Genomic DNA, 6,504 nt, shown 5'->3' with positions numbered 1-6,504 from the left:
TTGGCTTGACCCAGGACCTGTGGAGAGCATGAACCCAAATCTTTGTCATCTGGCTTCTTTTTGTCTACATGATATTGATATTTAGCAGGGCGCCTGATAGGTTTTGCTCTATTTACATCATGTTTTAGATAATTTTCCAGCCAGGTGTTTCTGGTTCATCAAACAGACACTGAGAACTTTAATAAAATTCAAATTCCATTCATGACTTAAGAAGACAAAATGATGTAACATAGTAGACACTGGGGAAACCTTCCAGCTTAACTTGCTCAGAACCATCAATGGGTAATTTTTGAAACAGTTATCACATGAATGTATAACACTCCACAGCAGCAATCACCATACAAATTTTAACCACACAATAGCTGCTGAAAAACAAAAGTGTCAGATTACGTACAACTTGATACCCTTTTTATTAAGTTCAAAGAAAATCTAAAATTAAAACATATGCTTTATAACAAGATACATACATGGAATGAAACGGCATCAAGATTAGAGAAAGGAAGTGATGATCACAGGCTGAGCATGACCTTGTCCTAGAGGTAAGTTCAGTGAACCAGACTGGAGGCACACATCCCCATGTCACAGTGGGGAGATAATCTGCTAAAGCCACGTGTCACTGTGAGATCATCAAATAAGCATCCATAGCCAATCAAATAAACTTTAACTTAGAAATCCAGTGTGCACACATGTGCATACACATGCGTGCATGCATGTGCACATACCTATATGGATCAAAGCAGAGCTCCTTGAACTGAAGCTCCAAATAACCATTAAAAGGGGTGGGAGTGTCCCAGGTCAGCGGTAACTGGGCTCCTGAAAAGGGCATGTTTGTGAACGCTGTGGCCTCTGAGGAAGGAACTCCACCAGGCTCCAGATGTCTTCTCAGGTCCAGTTCCAGTCTCTTCTGAGGCTGCCAGCTCTTCCTGCCTTCAAGTTCTGTATCTGCCAATACAGACTCCTGTCAGCTGGTGTGTTAGCTTATATCTACCTAATTTAATCAGTTGCTTTTCTTTGCCACCAAATACTCCATACTAAACCACATGCCAGCGTGACATGATTTCCCCATCAGAGAACTGAAACTACTCTGGATTCCTCCTTTGGCGAGAGGACACTGTGTAGGACCTTCACCACTCCGGAGGGTGGCGCTCATGCTATGGGCTCAGGCTGCTGATTGAGGCTGTAGCCTCAGGAGCTGGTCAGTGGGCATCTGAGTGAGTCTTTCCTGGGAATTTCAGGAAGAGCACAGCAATGTGGAGAATTTTGTGGAAATGTCACAGAGATGGGTGACCTCTGCTCTCCATCTAAAAAGGAGTGCTCTGACATATCACAAAGCCAGCCTCTCTGCTCACATCAGCTGGCAAAGCCTGGGAGGCTTCTGTCCAGCCTGGACTTCTCCCACGGGCTGTGAGTCACCAGTGACCACCACGCTGCTCCTGTAGTTTTCTGTGACACAGCCAACCTCAGATGAGGATAACTGATTACACTTGGGATTATCTCCATGCACTGATAGTCCTTAACCATCCATGGTGATGAAGGTAAACCATTTTCTCAAACAGGTAGTTGTGATTAATAATACTTCTCAGTACTTGACAACAAAGCTGCAAGTTCAATAGATTCAGGTCAATGAAGAAGTAACAGTAATGACCTGGGGCAGCCTTCCTGGGGAACATGAGGACAGCAGATTGACAAGTAGGATGTGAGTTGAACCTGCTATGTCTACTTTACATCTGACTGAGCATCTTTCTCCACCTTCCAGCATGCTTCACACACTAAATGTTTTGGGGACAAACAGCCTAGAGCAGACCCTGTCTATAAACTAAGCTGCAAAATAGGAAGTAAAAATTATTAAGGGATAATAATGAGCTGTAGAATATATTTACCCTGAAAATAAATATGCTTGAAAAGGAGCCCTGGTGATAACAGTAAAGAAGTTTGTCCCCGATTTCAGGAGATGAGTTTGTGTGGCATATTCTGGCAATGTCCCCATATGGGCAATTTTTGGAATATGAGGTGATGTGTTTCTGGTGCCACACAAGTGAGATGCCAAGTAGGGGGATTGTGGTTACTTCCCTAACCAAATGAAATTTCCATTAATCCGCATTCTTTTACTGAGCAGTGGAATCTATGACCTCCTGGTGTGTTTTCAGATGGGTCCCCTAATTTCTTTTTTATGGTCAGAAACCTTGAGATCACGGGCAGATGGGGATGGTAAATAATGAAGTCCCCCATGTGCACAGCTTCAGGTTTCTGTTGGGTTAGTTTGGACTCAGTTCTGCCCTGGGAGAGGAGGGGTCTTTCGAATAAGAAATGATATTGTGGCCTCAGCCAGCTTGGCATCTTATGGAGGAGGCTTGGCTTGGGGGTGGGGCCATGCCTAATACAAACATAAGTGTACCCTTCTGTGTCAGAAGTCCCCCGAACTACATTTTCCCTGCGGCATACTTTAACTCTGTTGTTTTACTTACACGCTTCCTGGAAAACAGAATTCTTTGGGCAGGCACGGCATGGGCATTGCTTCTCAAAAGGAAACATCAGAGTCAAGCACAATGTATTTGTGAAACTCCCAAGTTTCTTTTGTCTCTGGTGCTGGAGGAGAAAGAACAGGCAATCACCAGCTTTCTGTTTCAGTCCTTTAAAGGAAGGAGTCTTAAACTTGCAATCTTAAAATGGACAAATGAATGAGACTTCGGGGTAGAATGCTCTTAAACTGATTCTTAAACTGATGCATAAGCTGTGTCAGACTGGCAAACTCACGTCACTGCTTGTATCCCAATAGAGAAGAAAGTGCAGGGCATCACTGAAGTCACCTCCAGAGCAAATCTACAGGAGAACCCACTTATACTTACAGTCAGCAACACCCTACGCAAAGTGTAATTGTAGTTAGCAAACACTGATCCCCCAATCTGGCACATCTGTCACATCAAGATACAGAGGTATTATTATCCTATGAGCAGAATTCCTACAAGTATCCTACTCTGCTATGTCGAGCACACCAATAAAAATACAAAGGTCTATATCCTAATGTCAGTTTGGTCACTCAAAAAAAAATGTTATTACTGAATTGGAAAGCACATAACACAGTGTTGATCAGGGTTGTTTACAACATGGTGCCAGAGCCTTTGACCCTTCTGCCACTGTGGGGTGGAATCTATATCCTGTCCCTTTGACTCTGGCTGGATGTGTGATGGCTTCAGCCAACAGTTCGTGGTGGCAGTGAAGCTGTGACTCTTCTGCGGTAGGGCCAGGGAGGGCTGTCAGCTCTGCCGTGGTTTGCCTCCCATGTTTGCCCTGGGGAAGCCAGCTCTATGTGCGAAGCCCTGTTCCCCAGACAGCCACCTGGGGAATGCCTACCTGGCCTCCAGTCAGCAGCCCTGATGAGCTCCCAGCCAACGGACAGCAATATTGAGCCATCTTCCACCGCAGCCCAGCGAGCCTTCAGGTGGCAGCAGCCCTGCCCACACATGGCTGCCTTTGCACAAGAGGCCCCCAGGCAGAACTGCACGCTGTTCTCTTTCTCTTTAGGAAAGAGGCTTTCACAAATTTCAGGTCCACAAAAATCACAAGAAAAATAAAGTGGTTGTTCTAAGCTGGTAAACGTTGGAGTAACTTGTTACACAACAGAATTGACACAGCCTATGGTCATAAATACAGAACCACCCATGTGTTCCCTTGGCTGGGGCGATTCCATAGCCACTGGGAGTGGGGGATAACATCCAACTCCCTGGATCTCTTTTGAAGAATCTTGGGAATTTGGGGTGGGGGAAGATAAAGGCAACAGATTAGGTACTATTCCAAGAAAGTGTCCATGCAACCCTGTCTTTAATTCACATCCTGCTGCATCCATGTCAGAGTGATCTGCTGCAGGGTTGGGTTCTTTTTTTTGATCCCAGCAGTTGCAGTTTGGGGCTACGTCCTATGGAAGGTGTAATAACACTGTCATTTAAATCTTCTAAGAGTGCTCTTTGGCATATGCTCATGAAATTTACACAGATGTGCCTTTCTCACCATATGACTTGCACTGCACCCAAGTGCGGAAGCATGTATTAAAAGCCAGATTTGTAGATACTTTTAAAATAGTCTCTTTTCTTCACCTCTGTATATTTGCATAGCCAGAAAGGAAAACAAAAGGGACACTGCTATTTACTCATTATGCATGTGGCTCTCTTACAGCAACAGATAAGACTTAGTTATGAAGAACTCATCATAGTGCATCCTTCTGTGCCTAAAACGCTAGCCCAAAACTCACAGTAAGAACTAGCCTATGGATATAGCATCTTCTAAAGTACTGGGAAGCATTCTGCATTCAGAAGCCTCTAGTGCTCCATACATTAAAAATGAATATAGTAATAGGGGTTTAAGTGCTCATACGAATCTGCTAATGGGACCAAATTAAACAGCTGGAGTTTGTACAATCATAAAGGGCAGGTGAACCCAGTTCATACCTGGGGAGCAGTAGGTGGTTGGTTGCTGATGAGTCCTGGGGCAGGAAGTTGGCAGAGACAAGAGACAGTAGGGGGAGTTAGGCTCCTGTTCTGGGGATCAAATCCCCCTTGAATTCCAGCTTTGAAAGCCACCACCTCTGTGATAATGTGATTCACCTAATTTCTGTAAGCCTTGGTTTCCCTTATATATAAAGCAGGAACAATACCAGAATGATGGGGGCATCTTAATTGCAACAAAAAGGTTTGTATCTAACCTGAAAGGAGGTGTGGACCTTGCAAATGTTTAAAACTTGGAGCAAATACTTAATCACCAAATGCCAGCCAATTTGCAAAATTCATGCTATGCATCCATTCGCAGAGACAGTTGATGTAAATGTAAATGAGGTCACTTTTTGAGATGGTAACTTGATAAACTATATAAAAAGCCTTAAAATGTGTCTGTGCTCTGATCCTCTGTTTTTAATCGAAGCCTTCCTGCTATTAGCTCCAGGGATGTTCATTGCATATTGAGTATCTATTTCTATATCTTATATTATGTGCCCCTTACAATGAGACAAATAGATATTTATTCATTGATATAGAATAAGAAATGGAATTTATTCTTAAAAGAAATATAGCAGTTTTGTCAAACAGTAGGGTGGATACTATTCCATCTTGATAAAGTAAAGACACATATGGCTGTGTAAACACACAGATATACAATAGGTGGGTGAAAACCTAACAGGTTGTACATGCCCTGAAATATTGATCATGCCTATCTACATATCACTTTGTCCACTAGAGAAAAGTACCACCCACCCTGATACCTACAACCTGCAGTCCTTTCTGGCCCCACCCTGACTGGTGTACCAGCCAGGGCAACCTTGACAGCATGTATATCTAGGTCGTGTGATTATGGGTAATCTGTATTACCTTCCTTTGTTCATCTAGATTTCTAATTTTTCTACACTGAACAAGCACTATTATCTAGTTTTTAAAAATTGGGCCCTGAAACCCCTTGTATCATCCCAAACCTCCACCACACTGTCCCCGCCAGGTCCCACCCTTCACATACTCAGAGTCATGGCAGATGTGGGGTCATTGGTTAAGAGGGCTTGGCAAGGTGCCCCTAAGTCCCTACTGCCACTGGCTGCTAATGTGGGGTCTTCCTGATTATCAGCTTCTTTCTGCTAAAAAGATCTTAGCAGCATAGAATCAGTTATTTTTTGCTGGTTAGGATCAGCAAAGGGTGGCTTGAAGCAATGAGGAAAATGAATTGAAAATTTATAGGACACTCCATTTCTTATTGACTTGGCACATTTTGGCTGATTTATATTTAAAATAGATTCTGTCTTCCTCTGAATTCTTTCACATGCAACTATAACACTAGCCTTTTTTTTTTTTTGCCTGTGTCTATGACTGGAGAGAAACTAATAAATTATCTTTCTATCCTCAAATATACAGGAAACATGGCATGTAGGAAAATTGCCTAAACCAAAAATATGACCCTCCTGTTGGAAATGTAGATTATAAGACCACCCAGGGGGAAAACAGAGATAAAACAGGAACCAGTCACAGCAACATACACCTTGAGTTTCCAAATAATGCTAACATTAATCAATACAAAATAAATTAGTGTGTGTAGGCTCCCAAAATACCCAAAATTCACTGTCAAATAAATGAACTCGCAATTCCTAAGGTATCTGTCTACTGCTCTGTTATTTTAATAGCAGCAGCCACTTCTATCTTAGATATCTTTTGATGTGTAACAAATCACCCCAAAACTTAGTGGCTTAGACAATGAATATTTATTTATTTATTTATTTTTTAAAATAATTATTTTTTATTGAAGGGTAGTTTACGCACAGTATTACATTACATTAGTTTCAAGTGTACAACACAGTGGTAGAACATTTATATACCTAATTCTAGGTTCCAGCTATCACCCTACCAGGCTGTTACAATATCTTGACTATATTCCTTATGCTATACATTACATCCCGGTTACTTATTTATTTTACCATTGGAAGTCGGTCCTTTTTTTTTTTTTTTTTTTTTTTTTTGTGAGGGCATCTCTCATATT

At 42.2% G+C, this 6,504-nt stretch overlaps 1 protein-coding gene across 1 annotated transcript in view; it reads right to left on the bottom strand.

Annotated features, from left to right (window-relative positions):
- Positions 1 to 386: 386 nt before the first annotated feature.
- The window catches only part of LOC130683084 (uncharacterized), a 36,997-nt gene continuing 30,879 nt past the window's right edge, over positions 387 to 6,504 (bottom strand). Inside the window, exons 3-4 of the mRNA XM_057499343.1 lie at positions 2,466 to 2,586; positions 387 to 942 (exon numbers count right to left, since the gene is read on the bottom strand). The gene's annotated coding sequence lies outside the window, so the exon portion shown is untranslated. The remainder of the gene's footprint in view (positions 943 to 2,465; positions 2,587 to 6,504) is intronic.

This window comes from Manis pentadactyla, chromosome 3 (assembly GCF_030020395.1).
Source record: "Manis pentadactyla isolate mManPen7 chromosome 3, mManPen7.hap1, whole genome shotgun sequence".
In the NCBI taxonomy this organism is placed as follows: Eukaryota; Metazoa; Chordata; class Mammalia; order Pholidota; family Manidae; genus Manis; species Manis pentadactyla.
This window is presented reverse-complemented; position numbering and strand designations above follow the sequence as displayed.